This window comes from Hesperophylax consimilis, chromosome 1 (genome assembly GCF_061612785.1).
Source record: "Hesperophylax consimilis isolate HC1 chromosome 1, BYU_Hcon_1.0, whole genome shotgun sequence".
Lineage (NCBI taxonomy): Eukaryota > Metazoa > Arthropoda > Insecta > Trichoptera > Limnephilidae > Hesperophylax > Hesperophylax consimilis.
This window is the reverse complement of record NC_142836.1, coordinates 4,479,961-4,495,410: the sequence shown is the minus strand read 5'-3', so window position 1 is coordinate 4,495,410 and position 15,450 is coordinate 4,479,961.

The window sequence follows — 15,450 nt, the reverse complement described above, 5'->3', positions numbered from 1 at the left end:
AGCTGATGTGGAAGGCTGAGAGACGGAGTCGTAACTTTCTTTGGTCCCAATGCAGCGTAATACCTACTTCGTCAGGAACAGTGTAAGAATAATAGCACTTTCTTGCTCTCTTTGGGCCAAATCTCACGTACAAAATGGCATTCAGGGTTCTCACCGCCAAACGATTTCGGAGTTTTGTTTTGACCAGATTCATTTGGCAAAATACACGTTCAATGTCCGTATTTGAATGCGGCAATGTTAAAATAGACATTGCAAAATGACATAAATCACCGAAGGGGTTGTTATAAGCTGCGTCTTTATATTGCATGACTTCATTCCAAAACTCTACAGTGGAAGTCAAGGAATGAATTCCCATTTAATGTGAACTATGTTTCTCCATTGAGACACCAGTTTTTCAATCGTAGATTCATTTAGTCAGAACTCTTGGGCTATTTTTACAATGGATGGTTTTACTACTTTTAAAGTATCTTGGACTGAAAACATGGATATCATCTGAAGGGTTTCCAAATTAAGTGGTAATCTCGAACGTAGTTCTGTCACAAGTTTCAGTATGAAGTTAGTACAACGTTGACGTAAATGGCTTACTACATCAGGCTCAAGATTGTTCTCTTGTATTTTATTCTCAAAAGCATATTCCATGTATGGTTACCGACAAAGTTATCGATATCATTTTTGTTAGTCAAAAAATTGGTTTTCATTATTTTCATGTTTCTGTAAAAATAAGCCAAATAAATATGCTATATGCTAAAAGCATAATAGTTATGCTAAACATGGAGTAATTATGCCAAATTTAGCATATAACATGCTAACTTTGCAACACTGCCCATTTTTAGCTGACTTACGTCACTACAACGCACATTTTCGTATGGGCTGTCTTATGGTACGTATACATTTGCAAACTTAAACGAATAACGGGAAAGGAAAGAAGCAACTGCAATCGGCGTTTCGCGCCATTTGCGGTTGCTTGTTTCTTTTCTCATAAGTTGAGGTACAGTTTGGTAGTTCGGCTTGCGTATGTATACGTAGCATTAGAGAGCACATGTGTTTTTGCGCAAAATGTTAAGATTTCTGCTTGAAGTTCATCAGATGCAGTGGAAGATACTCTCAGTATCGCCCCGATGTAAGACCACTATTCAGAATTTAAACGTTGCTTCAAATGGCTTAAATCGTGTTCAGTGACCAGATCTGAATAGCCAGGTACTTCCCAAATTCCTCTACACCACCTCCTTCCTTTCTTCACTACCTTCAGCCTCCCAACATACCCCTATTGGGATGCCATAGTCTCACTGGCTCACGATGGTTCGGAGCAGTTGGGACCCTTGCGCGGTATTCACAGTGGAAAAAATATAGCGGGTGAGCGGAGGAAGAAACATTCGATAGTCCGGGAATCCGCTGCAACCCACTCGTATGCTTCTGACGTCACTTACCCACGCAGCCGGACGTAGTGGCTCTCTTTGTGTTGATATGTATGGCAGTTCATAGTTAACAAAGCTAAAGCCACGTATGAAACGTAGCCGTGCACAGCTCTCTGTGGCGGGCTTAGTGCCAACAATTGCCGATGAGAAAATGTCAATTTATTGCTTATCTAATCGTAATCTAATATTTTGTTTACAATCACAACGGTATAACCTTTTCCTCTTTATAATACGTAAATGTCAAATTTAATTAATACTCGTAATCTATAGCCTATGACTATAGATGTGACCATCAGCAATAAGTGAGTTTTAGTCAAAACATAAAGTTGAAGGTTATGTAAATCCAATATATTATTTAATTAATTTCAATTCGAATATCTCAAGAATTGTTTATAAAAAAATAACTTATCCCGCTCTTACTCTGGTCGACTCGTTTCCTAGATCATTTTGTAAATAGAAGAAAAAACTGTTCAAATAAATAAAGTTTTTCTCGAGACATTGATTGTATCAAGCGATAAAAATTCCATTAGCAATGCAAATAAAAACAACTTTGAAAGAATCAAAATTGAAACCACTTTTTTCAGTTCTTGGTATAGTAATAGAATTAATTTTTTGAATGGAATAAAATAATCGCTGTTTTGACGGTAAAATGAAAAGATACATTTTTTGTTTTGGTAAAATATTTTACATTTCATACTACAATCCAGTAATGTTGGCCTCACTTGGTTGCTTACTCGTGCTGAGGCCTCCATTTTATAATACAAAAATATACAGAATACATTTAAAGAATATATAATGTTGGTGAAGAAAAAAAAGAAAAAAAAACTCAAGATTAAGATCAATTTAAAATAAAAATGTTAATTTAAAATTAAAGTAAAATAAAATTAACAAAAATAAATAAAATGAAATGAAATAAATTTAAAATCGGTATATTTTTACTATATTTTGTGTGTTTGTGAGTGATGTGTGTATTACATTATACATCAGACAAAATTTGGTACGTAGGCGTGGTGCTTTTAACCAATTTACAATAAAAATAATTATGCTTGAGGGTATGATAATTCACAAAGGATATGTAAAGTCACAAGGAGGGAATCCACAATTGTTTCTATTTTTTCTCTATACCTACTCAACATGTACAAACCGATAAAATACAAATTTTCGATTTCCATAAAATTAATAAATAAATACATAACGACTTCCTACATGGGCTATGAAAGGAGTTAAACATTCTAAACAAGTACATAATAATTATTATTTTGATAAATTAATGTTTTAAAGACAAGATTTTTATTTATGCATAGCACAAAGGATAACAATTATTTTTATAAGCAATAATTGTTCGCCTGAAACACTCATCCACATTGAAAAAATCTCCTGATAAAAAATACATGACGCCAACGGGACACGAACCCGTGTCCATTCGATTTCCGGTCGAAAGCTCTGACCACTGAGCTATGGGGGCTTATTTCTTACCCGAGAAAATATTCAATATATGCTAGTGTTTCATTCAACAATTACTGCTAATTACTAAGTACATAATAAATGACTCAGCATTATATTCGAACAGCAAAATATCAAATAGTACCAATATGCCCAAGAACTATCCCATGCTGTGACCCTACCACAGCCCAACAATTTTAAAAATATATTGGATATAGTTACTAATAGGAACTTGAGTGAAAAATATCATGGAAAAAACACATATTCGTATAGATCAACAAACGCTAGTGTAATTTTTATAAAAAAATCTCTTGAATCTCAAAATCAAGATTCGAATAAAAAACAAAGTAAAGCGCCCGCCAGAACCCTCTTCTTTTTATATAATATACGACATTTAAATGCGTGAGATGACGTTGGGATTTTAGTTCATTTTATAAATCAATAAGTATCGACAAAATCGCACATTCAGCGTATTTTGAAATGGCAATTCAAAAATATTTCTTCTCTCCCTAAACCCGTGTTGGAGCCATAAAATTAAAGCGTTCGTGTTTTTCACCAATATAGACCGATAAAAGCTGCGGAATAAAGGCAACGCTATTAAAATTCCGTGACTCAAAATACACATTAAAAAGTTTTAATTATTTCCGAAATAAGTTTGACTTTGTCAATTTTGAAATTGTCTAGTCTGAAAGAAGCCTTCAGATAGTTTAAAATAGATCAATAATAATTATAAACTTGTTAAAAGATACACTAACTTAAAACTTGATCTGGAAGTTTTCATTCTCATTCATTTGTTATGTCGAAGCAGTGAAATGATTGTTGTAAAGAGGAATTTTAGCAATTTTGCTTGTATCAGTCAATAAATCAGCTCGTATCAGAAATTATCCGAACATTTAATTATTTTTCCATTGTCTTTTTTTTTGTTTTTGAATAATTCATAACAGAAAATATCCACAAAAATACGTTCAAAGATAAAAGATTACAAGGTTATTGAATACAATTTATATCCTTATGAATTATTAACTGAAAACTATTTGTCAGTTTGTGCAAACTATTCCAATAATTTCGTAAGGATGTTGACATTTTAAAGTATAAATAATTGTATTTCCATCTTTGATTATCCCATTTTTTTGGTGGAATTCCGTTATATGATATATTGAAAAAATTTAAAACTTTTTTTTATTACTGTAATAATTTGTACCCTGAAGATGCTTGAGTAAAGCGAAACCGGTCTTTTATAAAAATTATTAAAAACTCGTGGTTTTAAAACAAAAAGTATTTTATTTTAATAAATATGTCAAACCACAAAGTAAAGTGCTTTCTACACTAATCATTTTTTTTATTTTCGACAGTAAATGGTTTTCGGTATTTCACGGTGGAAAAAAGTTAAAATTAAAAAGTATATATTTCAGTAAAATATCATTAAAATTGTCGATTACCTAGTGCATAATGTTCAATATAAAAATTACGCGTGCTTTATTTTTATCATCATAAGGTCGCACGTTTTATAAAAATGCGAAATTCTACTTATTCCAAACGTGAATAACATTTGTACAGGAATGCAATTTTACAAGACAAAGATGAAACAACTTTTATTATGTACATATTTTCTGATTAATATAACGGATAAGCAGACAACATAGATAATGTTGTTGTAGGGAATTCCACTGGAGGACTTGACATTTAATAAATTGATTCTCAAAGAAAGTCAACTCTAGACTTCCGCGTGGAATGAATAGCAAAACACGTTGTCTCGAAAAGAAGAAATAAATGTCCACTTGGCACGCGCATAATATTTTCTTGTTTTTTTGCTATCCCCTTTTATTGCTGAAGGAGTTTTCTCGGCGTCCCACATAGCAATTCATGTCTCCGGGATTGTTTCAACTTTGGCAGGGCCATGACTGGCGATGGGTCGATTCAGTTTACTATAATGTTAATACATTAACCAAATTTTACCACGACCTCCATAATATCAGTAAGGCTTCGGTTAACTGTCAATGCATACATTTTAGTTAGTATTTTAATTCAGCATTGCAACATAGTAACATTGCAACTATATAACGTTTGACGTTTTGAAATATAATTTCATATAATATAATACCTCCAGTGCTGCTAGTGTATGTTGATTTATAATTTATTGCAATATCAATATCGGTTTGGCTCATCAGTAACGCGTGCTCGGTAAATCGGTATAAAATTGTCGGTGGTTACGCCTATCGATCCGATATTGTGAAGTTATCGATTTCACTGTGGTAAACCCCCTGGTCAGCCTGAAATACGGTTCAAGTGAACCTCGTTTGTAGTAGCTTTGGATGGACGCGCTAAGAATCAGCAAAACTGTGGACATTAAAGTGCGGTCATTATCTTAATTCAAAGATGTCAGCTAAAAGACTTTATCGTATTTAAATGCAGTATTCTTTTTTCAAGGCTTCGTAATCTGCTTGACTGATTCGTACCGCTCGTTGTAATTTCGTAGCAGTCGTTGCATTCGTTCCTCACAGTTGTTCCAAGTTGCAGGGTGAAGATAGCTTCAATGATAGCAAACCTCCGATAAGTGGAGGGCACCAGACACAGAAGAATATTACGATTATAATAGCTGCTTTTTAACGCAATAGAATATGTCCGCTTATTTAAAATTATTAAATAATATATTTACTTGAAGTGTACGTGATAGCTCGACTGCGTATTTTTTTATAGTTTTGAGTTTCGTAATTTTGTTAATATCAATGTTTTTTTAAGGGTTAAATAAGTACGGCCATTTGTTTGGGCTTAATGAGGAAACTTTAAAAGAAATCCGATATAATCGCTAAAATGATATAAAATTTGCTTGTAATATACAAGCTTTTGATGTTCGGTTTTATTTTCAGTGCCGGTAACCCGGACGTTTATTTATTTATAAATATGGTAAGTAGATGGTAAAGAACATTACAAACAAGCAGTACACCGTTATTTTATAATATTGAAGCATTATTTTATAATATTAAAATTAATATTTTATAAATTATATAATTTTGTTAAAAATTGGGTGAAGTCCGTTCATAATATCTAGTGCCGGTTATTTAGAATACTTCGAATGTTTGTTTGTTTTATTTTCAGTAAACCACATTATAAATCTTTTGAACAGCCAATTCAGATTATTTGGGGTGGTGTAGATTTTTGTTTTTGTTAGGCATATAAAATTGATGTTTTTTGCGAAAGTTGATTTGATATACTGTACTTGAAAGATTATTTTTTCTCTTGTGTTTTGCAAGTGAGGTATGTGGTGAAGTATTGTGTTTATACAGTTTTAATGAATGATTTTCAAATGATTCCATCAAGTTTTAAAATTTTCAGTGAAAAGGGTTTAATTTATTATTTATTTTGATTACTTGATTTTCGACTTATAACTAACTAACTAACCATCACGCCGTTTCCCCGCAGGGGTAGGCAGAGAGGACGGACCGCCAAACAACTCGGTCTTGGCACACACTCCTTGCCTCATTCACATTCATACATCGTCTCATACATACTCTTCTATTATTCTGACTCTTGACATGGCCCGACTCGAGTATCTGATTCACTTGATCGTGCCATGTCTTCCTCGGGCGTCCCCGACTTCTGCTACCATTCACATTTGCATCATATATCCTCCTTACACTCCTATCTTCGCTCATTCGCTCTACATGCCCAAACCACCTAAGCGTCCCTTTCTTAATCTTACTCATTACGCTTACATCAGCCTTGCACTCTTTGCGGATCTCCACATTCCTCACACGATCAAACATGGTTTTACCACACATACGCCTCAGGGATCTCATTTCAACAGCATTTAATCTACTTTCATCCTTTCTTTGCCAGTTCCATGCCTCACTTTCGACTTATTATAATTAAAAATACTAATTTTAGTTGTGCTTACGTCTGTCTGTAACTCCAGTTGAATGAACTCTAAAACTTTTGCTTTGAATTTAAATTTCATTTTCAAAATTGGAAGTGTTTTTTAGAATTCCGACAAGCGATAAAGTTCTTACCCATGAAATAATAGTTTAACAATTTATGCAGCCGTTCTTACAATAGTTAGTGGGATAATAAATGGTCGATTGATTGGGGTTCGAAACTCGGCCGTGATATTTTATTTTACTTTTTAATTAAAATACATAGGTACCTACATCAATATATTTTTCACATATCTGCGTTGGTATATATAGTAATTTAACTAGTAATGAGGTCTTAATAAGACTAAGCAAAATTGTTGAAGTTTAACATAATCAGACATGGGTAAACCGAGACAAAAAAGAACAATTTGCAGCTTATCTCTTCGTGCTTCTTCTCCCTCGTTTCTTTTTGCTTCACAATTTTACCCAATACTGGAACAAAACTTAGTGGAAAGTTTGAATCTGCACAGCGGAAAAATAAATAAAGTAGGAGGAAAATAGTGGCTTACGATCTATATCAAAACGTAAAGGGAATATGATGTCATAAACACTACAAACTCTTATAAACCACAAAGGTCTCAACGATTTTATATCAACACGTCTGTAACCAACCTCTAAAAGCTTTGTTCTCTATCTACTACTTTACCAAGCTAATGCCAGGCATTAGCCAAGACGATTAACGGATCAAAGCGATGAATTAAATTGTAGGAAAACCATTCCTTATTACGGAACAGTTTTAAGAAGACAAGAAATTTTAAGGATTTTTAATAACAAATCGGTCGAAAATTTTGTTGATTTTCTGCAGATCCAGATTATGAGGATTTTTCGTTAAAAAACCGTAGGCAGTTTTTATAATTTTTACGCTGAGTATCCGATGATTTAATGATTAACGTACAAATAACGCCAAATTTCGATTCTCAAGTTATATTTCATGAAATTTACAAATTTGATCGGTCTTTGCCGTAATTTTGATTTTTTTAAATTTCTTTGAACGTATGTTGGTGCCAAAATCGATTAAATTTACAGAACTCTTCTGGGTGGGAAATTTTTTTTTAACTCCACACTCAAGGAAGCTCAAAACAAAATGTTTTCCTTGGGGCCTATGTTATATTTGCGGATGCTATGTGGAGGTTCTTTTAGCTCTAGGTAGGAATCTTGAGGGTCAGTGTGTCCAGGAGTGACTATGAAACTATCCCTCCCACTGCAGTGTAAGGTGTTTGGTTATCTGACTGGACGCTTCAGTGGGTATCCCTCAACCGGTCTCTTTCGATCCATCCCGTCAAGTAGCAGGTATTTATTTTATGAAATATTACGTGGGATAGTATATTACTAGTTTCAAGGTATTATAACTAGTTTTTTGTTAATAGATTTTCCAAAGACTTTAGAAAGTAAATTTAGTAATGTAATTGGATGATAGTTAGTTATGTCTACTCCAGAGCCTTCTTTGTTTATTGGCATTTTGATTCTTAGAAACTCAGGTTAATAATATTTGTTGGGGGAGTGGTGATTTTTGGTGCGTTTCTTTAATGCAATATTTGAAATATTTATTTATCTATTTACTTATACATACAGTTTATAGGTAAACATATTGACATTGGGTGCAAATAATAAAGATAGATGTTCCATTTATAAAACGTGGTAGTAGAATGAAATGTGATATGCAACTGTATATACATGATTGAAGCTTAGGTAGTAATGTTCTGTGAACACCTCACTAGGAGAACCTGTTCCGAGGTGTTCGCATGTGTTATTCTGTGATATTATTATTATCATCCGAGTCATTTGAAGTTGTTATGATCGTTTTAGGATCTTCATTGGAAATTTATTAATTTTATATTTGTATAACAGTCTTGTGTGTTGGAATTGGTAGAGTTTTCACCGATATTTTTTGCGAGTTCCTCACCAATTTTTGAAAAGTATTTATTTGCATGATTAACAATAATATTGAGATTACTAGAAAAACCAAATATGTAATAATTTATTTTGAGTCATATATAGGATTAGGCTGAGAGTGGGTGGCTTCTTAAAGTGTTTTCCAATTTTATTTACAATCATTATTACAGTTTTCTCTTTTCTGTTTCAAGTATATTTCTTAAGCCTTTGTGATTATTTGGGTACATATGTTTCTGTATCTTTTAAAAATGTTATAGACCAAGTTACAGAAAAATGCGTTATTATTGATTTTTATTTTTAGGCCATTTGCACAACTGAATTAGATTTCATTGACAAACCAACTAAGTCAGTTCTGGTGTAAACAACAACTCCATCAATTGGTTTTGTTTGCATTGAAGAGCTATGGTGATAATAACCTTTCAGTATTTTAGGTACTTCATTTTTTGATATTCAACATTCAGTAAGAATAAGAATATTGAAAGCAGTGGCGGTTCGTGACTTTTCGGTGTACTAGGGTGCCTAATAATACAAAAATGACATTATTGATGTTGTTGTAGCTGAAAACGATTTTTATATTTTTCCGAAAAATCGATTTAAAGATAAAGATTTTCAGGAAATTTCAGTTTGGACCGGATATCCTGAAAATTTTCATATAAAAAATAAAATTTTAGGAAAAAAATCGTTTTCATATACAACAATATCAATAATGCAATATATAAGCACTCAACAGTACACCCAAAAGTCACGAACCGCCACTGTCAATTGGAAATAGTTTCCGATATTATTAAGTTGTAAAAAAAAAATCATCAATATTCTTGGAAATTGATCAATATTTGCTTATAAGATTTGAAGAGAGAACAAGTTTGTTTGTCGCACGTTTTTTAAAATTAAGGAATGCAAGTTTAACGACAGGTTGGCACAAAATTATTTTTTGGTAATTGAAAGAATTATCGTACGTAACTTGTCAGATAACTGTCAGCCGATGGTGTGAGTATTGTATAACGTATTATATCCAGATGGAAAATACTAAAATTCATTATGATTTTCTTTTTAATGGAAGGATTAAAAACGTAACATTTTTTTAACTTTTGAAATGTCAGTGGGTTTGTAGGGTAAATTAAAGGGAATTTACACCTCCCGAAAATAATGAAAACATTACTTTTACCCACATTCTTGTGAGGCTGGTATCACTGTGAACCTGCGCGCGATAACTTGCGCGGCAAATAATATAATTAATTCTATGTGTTAATTCTATAGTGGTCTAGCCGCCGGTTTAGCCCTAAAATCTCCTCTAACGTATGTGATCTGTTTTATTCATAAAATTATTGTAACGTGAGTCACAATCACAATCCTCCAAAGATTAACTGAATCAAAAGGAATGTAAATGCCAGTTAAACCAAAATAAGTCAAATACATAAATTTTATTTTTTATTAATTTATTGAACGCCAGTAGGGCTTTTACAGTTATAAAATATGCCGAACGATACGTAAGGTAAAATGGTAGTAGGTACATTAGTAAATAAAAATTACAAAAATAATAGTAGACACTTAAAATTACAGAAAAACAAATCAGATATATTCAGAACAAATTATTTTTGCCTCGAAGCAGGATGGAATATATGTAATGACAGTTCGGTGAAAATGCGCTAGATATTAATAGTTTCATTCGTGGTTATTACATTATTTTTTTATAGCAGATATAATTTTGAGGTTTTCACAGTACATTTCAATATAAATAGGTATGTGCCCCTACCCCGGGAACCATGTATTGGATAACTAATACCTCTGCCATAGGTTACCCCAAGTAGTTCACTACGTTTGGTGATTTAGAAGGGGTGCCGGGTTTATCGGGCGAGGCGTATTCTGGATGCGTCTGCCCACTAACTACGTGGCGTGGCAGATTGAGAGAGGCTGATTTAGGGGACCTTATAACCGCCCCAACTGGTCGCTGGACCCATAGCCTTGGGCCGCAGTGGGAGAGATATATTCATATGTCTCATCAATCCTGGACATACTGATCCCTAGATTCCTACCTAACCCTCATAATTCTTAACTTCCCAGAACTTCTCCTTCCTTTCTTAGAAAAGATTCTCTACACAGCATCCTAAAATAAACATAAATCCTGAGGAAAAAAAATACGTTCTCCGTGACACGTACAGTGCTTAAAAGAAAAATACCCCCAAAATAAACTAGAAGGTGAACGGAAAGAGTACGTATATGGCAAAATCTTACGATGGTTATTATTTATAAATAAACAATCTATTATGTAATTGCAACAAATATTTATTTGATCTATTATTTAGCTGATTTATTTTTATCAACACAGGACATGTTCTCCATGTCCTGTGTTGATAAAGCAAATTACGCATTAACGTGATCTCTTTACGCATTAAAGAGATCACTTTAATGCATAATTTGGCTCATTACTATTCTGTCCGAGCAACATGAAACATATTTCATGAACCTTTATCTGTTTTTAGAAAATCCAGTAGGGGACTTTTTTTTGTTAGTGTTTAATCCAATGTTCTATTCATGTTATCTTTTTTCGATATTTTAGTAAGTGCTGCTTTGAAAATAAAATAAAATTGTTAATGGAATATTAATGCAATAATATTAAAAGAATTTTAAAATCTCGTATGTGTAAAAATAGACTTACCGTAGTTAAAAGTTAATTGCCTTGATGACCTAAACGTTTTTAAAAAAATGTTTTTATCATAATAGATCAATTTTAAAATGTCTTTTTAACCCTCCTACTCAGAAACTGGAGTCAACAACTCTACCAACATCTCCACGAGCCGAAAGGGTAATACCGACATTTATTTCGTACATTAACTGCTTTAATGTCATCCGATTTCAGAGAAATGTGGATATATTTACGTGTGCGTACGTGATTGCTACCAAGTTGATAGAATGCATTGTCATTGAGAGTGATTATATCTGCGAGTTTCAGTTGGACAGAATTGATTTTCATTTCTAAAATTTGCATTCATTCATTACCGAAAACAAATGTGTTATTCAAATAGATGTATTTAGGGTATTTTCAATGCCGGAAAAGTCCAGAAGCAAATTTAAAATTTCGCAATGCAAAAACAACTATTCTTAGCGCGTAATGTCATTTATTATTCACATAATATTAGATTTTTAAGGCTTTTCGCCTATAAAGATGTTCGTGATTGTTCTGTTTTGTGATAAATGATTGGCTGGTCGGCCAAATCGAAAACTAAGGTTTTTGGCTAGTGGCCAAGGAACCTAACTCTTTTCACTCAATTTTTAATAGTATGTACAATGTATGGGCAAACTTATCATTTTAGAATGGTATACTTTAAGGCGATGCACTACATTGTGTAATATTTTAAATCGAGCCGCTATCAATAACACCCCTAACGTAGATTACCTCACTTAACACCATCCGCCTGTTTTCATTAAGAATTATCATTTACAGCAAGAAAAAAACATGGCCAAAAAGTGCCTTTTATTTTATTTTGTGCATGTTCAGGCATCAATATTTATTTTTTTTCGATCATTTTATAAATAACTTAATTTGCCACATTATGAAATAAAATCATAACCGAAAATGGGTTCGTAAATAGGAGATTTTGAACTTTAATGCAGTTTTTATAGGCCTTATACATTATTTTTTTCTGGGCTTATAAAATACTTATCTCAAAAATGCTCGATTATTTCAAAGGCCAAGATGTATTCTACTCGCAGTATTTAATTAAAGCATCTGAAACATTTCTAGACGACCAAATTTTCAAACCAAAAACACATGATTTTGCATTTCTACGTAGTTCATCACCGTAATACACTAATGATTCGGTAATGTCTTTAAATTTGTCTTGGGTAATATGTACTAATAAAAGTATGTTCATGCTTACATATAAAAAAAAACAAATTGGAAAGTTTTTAACTTCAATTAAATTTTATGACGTGTTTCAAAAATAATCTTAGTTTGATGAAAATATTTTTTTAATTATTTTTACTATTTCACATGTTATGGCAAAGCAGAATTGAAACATTTTCTTAATTATAATCCAACTAGCTGATGTGTACCCGGCGTTGTTCGGAGACTTATAAATGGTTTGGTGTTAAGTTTGAGGTTGTGAGGACTTTTTAAGATATACAATTCCGACTTGATTACAAAACATCGACTTTATTTCTACTTTCTATCGACATAATTTGCATGTATTCTATAAAAAAATCTAAATGATGTAAAAAAACCCTTACAAAATCCGTTACGTAGTTTTTAAGAAGTAAGCGCACCAACAGGCAGACGCGGATAGCGACTCTATTTTATACTATTAGAGGTATGTTTGGGTAATATGTTTGGTTGAGTAGGGAGACGACTTTCAAAAATACGCTTTCATTGATTAATTATTCACTACCCAGTGAAATTGTTTTTTTTTTTATAAAATGCATATCCATCACATGAACGAATTTACATCTTCTTCTCAAAGAAAATATCCGGAACATTTGTGGTCTTGAAAAAGTATTTTAGTAAATATATTCTTCTAGCTTTTCGAGATAATTTATTCCTGAACAGCCTTCAACATAAGAGATAAGGCAGATATATTATGTCTTGCAAGAATAGACACGTCTTTCCAAAAAACGCGATTATCTTAGCTCCGCATTTTTTTCTACTTTGAAAGTCAATTTGTCGAAGAAATTGGAATTGAATTTATTTATCTTCTTTCCTAGTCCTTTAAATTTTGGTAGGTATTAGTACAGTAGTGCAAGGCTAGCCGTGCATTTTATAGCAAAACATTAGATCACTGCAAAGTCGGTAAAAATTAAACTATAAAAATAAAAGTGTTTTTCGATTATCCAAATAGATGTCTCTATGTGTTCCATATTTTAATTATTCTAAATACATGATATAACCAAGCAATAGAAGCATAAAGAAGGGCGAGTAATCGCGCTGATTTCGTATGGCCAGCCTGAAGTACACGGCAACGAAGAGCGCTTGTGGCACAAAACCGGCTGGTAACGTTGAACTTTCTTCCTGGTGCCTCCGGGCTTCACTAACTCACGCTGATTCGGTGACATTGGTCCACTTTCCTATCTTCTCTATTCGTTTTGTACAATTGCGGGTGGTAATATCCCGCTAGATAGTCGAGCCGCCTCATCGCCCAGATAAATTATAATTGCAAATGTACGTGATTTTATAGATCGAGGAAAGGATTACTAGTTGGGTTGGTAGAAATTATGGAACTTGATTCAACTCTGAGCCCCTCTTGGTACGCATTTTTCTAACCCACTATTTACATCCACACATCGCATCGTCTCAAAATATTCTATGTCGGCACTTTAGTACCAATTCTTCCGTTATTTAGACCTCTTTCGAGTTTTGTCTTTCATTAGTAATAATATGAAATAGAAAGTGTAAGGTCTTTACACAATGTTTAACACAACACCTTTTAACGGTTGTGAAGAGGTTTTTTTATTAGTTTGGCTGCATAAGTATTAAAAATAATTTAATTACAACATGAGATGCACCATAATATATAATTTCATTTTAAGGAGTTTGGTTAAGTTGAGATATAAATACTCTTTTAATAGAGATTTTATATATATATATATTTTATTGGAAGCTATTATCAACATCAGAGAGCATGTTATATTAACCATTTGGAACCCAAAGGAGCCAAGTCCATCAAAATACGAAAATGACTTTTTGATGGTAATCGATTTTTTTTTCTCCTTTCTTTAAATCAGTGATTCCCAAAGTGGTCTATATCGACCCTGAAGGGGTCTACGTCAACCTGCAAGGGGTCTACGTCAGCGAAAAAAAAAATTGGGGGTCCGTGAAATGAAAATGGGGGTCCACGATAGTGGATCTCAACATACACTGATAGTACCAATTTACTTACACTTAACCGGCACTAAAAGTGAATCAATATTTCATGTTTTGAAGGATTACTTCATTGAAAAAGCAATCCCTTTATCAAATATAATGTCAGTAGCTACAGATGGAGCACTTGCCATGGTTGGACGTTATTGTGGATTTATAAGCTATTTAAAACAAAATGTGCCAGGGGTGTTAGCAATACATTGTGTCATCCATCGACAACATTTAAATGCTAAAAATTTGAGTGTTAATGAAAATGTACATGAAAATGACGAACACTTTCATCAATTACTCCTTCACACTGAAGTACGCTGGCTGTCGAAAGGCTTATGTTTGACAAGATTTTTTGCACTTTTTGAGACTATTTTAGAATTTTGGGATTCTAAAGATAAAATTTTAAAAGACAATTTAATGAAGTGGAAAACAGGCATCGCCTATTTAACAGATTTGTTTACAAAATTTAATATGGTTAATTTGCAGTTACAAGGCGATAGTCTAAATTTGATTAAAACAGTCCATCTTATCAGCGTTTCTTGCCAGAGTTAAACTAATGAAGCAAAATATTGGACGGGGCAAATTTTCCCAGTTCCCCTATTTGTCACAGACAAACTGCCAGGAAGACGACGTTTCAACCTACGTTCAACATTTAAATGCCCTCTATTCAGATTTTGAAACTAGGTTTGAGGATGTTTTGACTATGGTAATACCACCGTGGATAATTAACCCATATGGTGACATAGAAGAAATGAATGTCATAAAACAAGAGGAACTGACTGAAATAAGTACAAACGAAGAACTTCTACTAAGGTTCAGTTTAAGCACGGATATCAGCACTTCTGGCTGCAAAAAAACATACCCGTTACTTATCCCGTATTATGGAATATAGCGAGGAAATTTTTAATTTCCTTTCCATCGTCATACCTAGTGGAAAGGGGGTTCA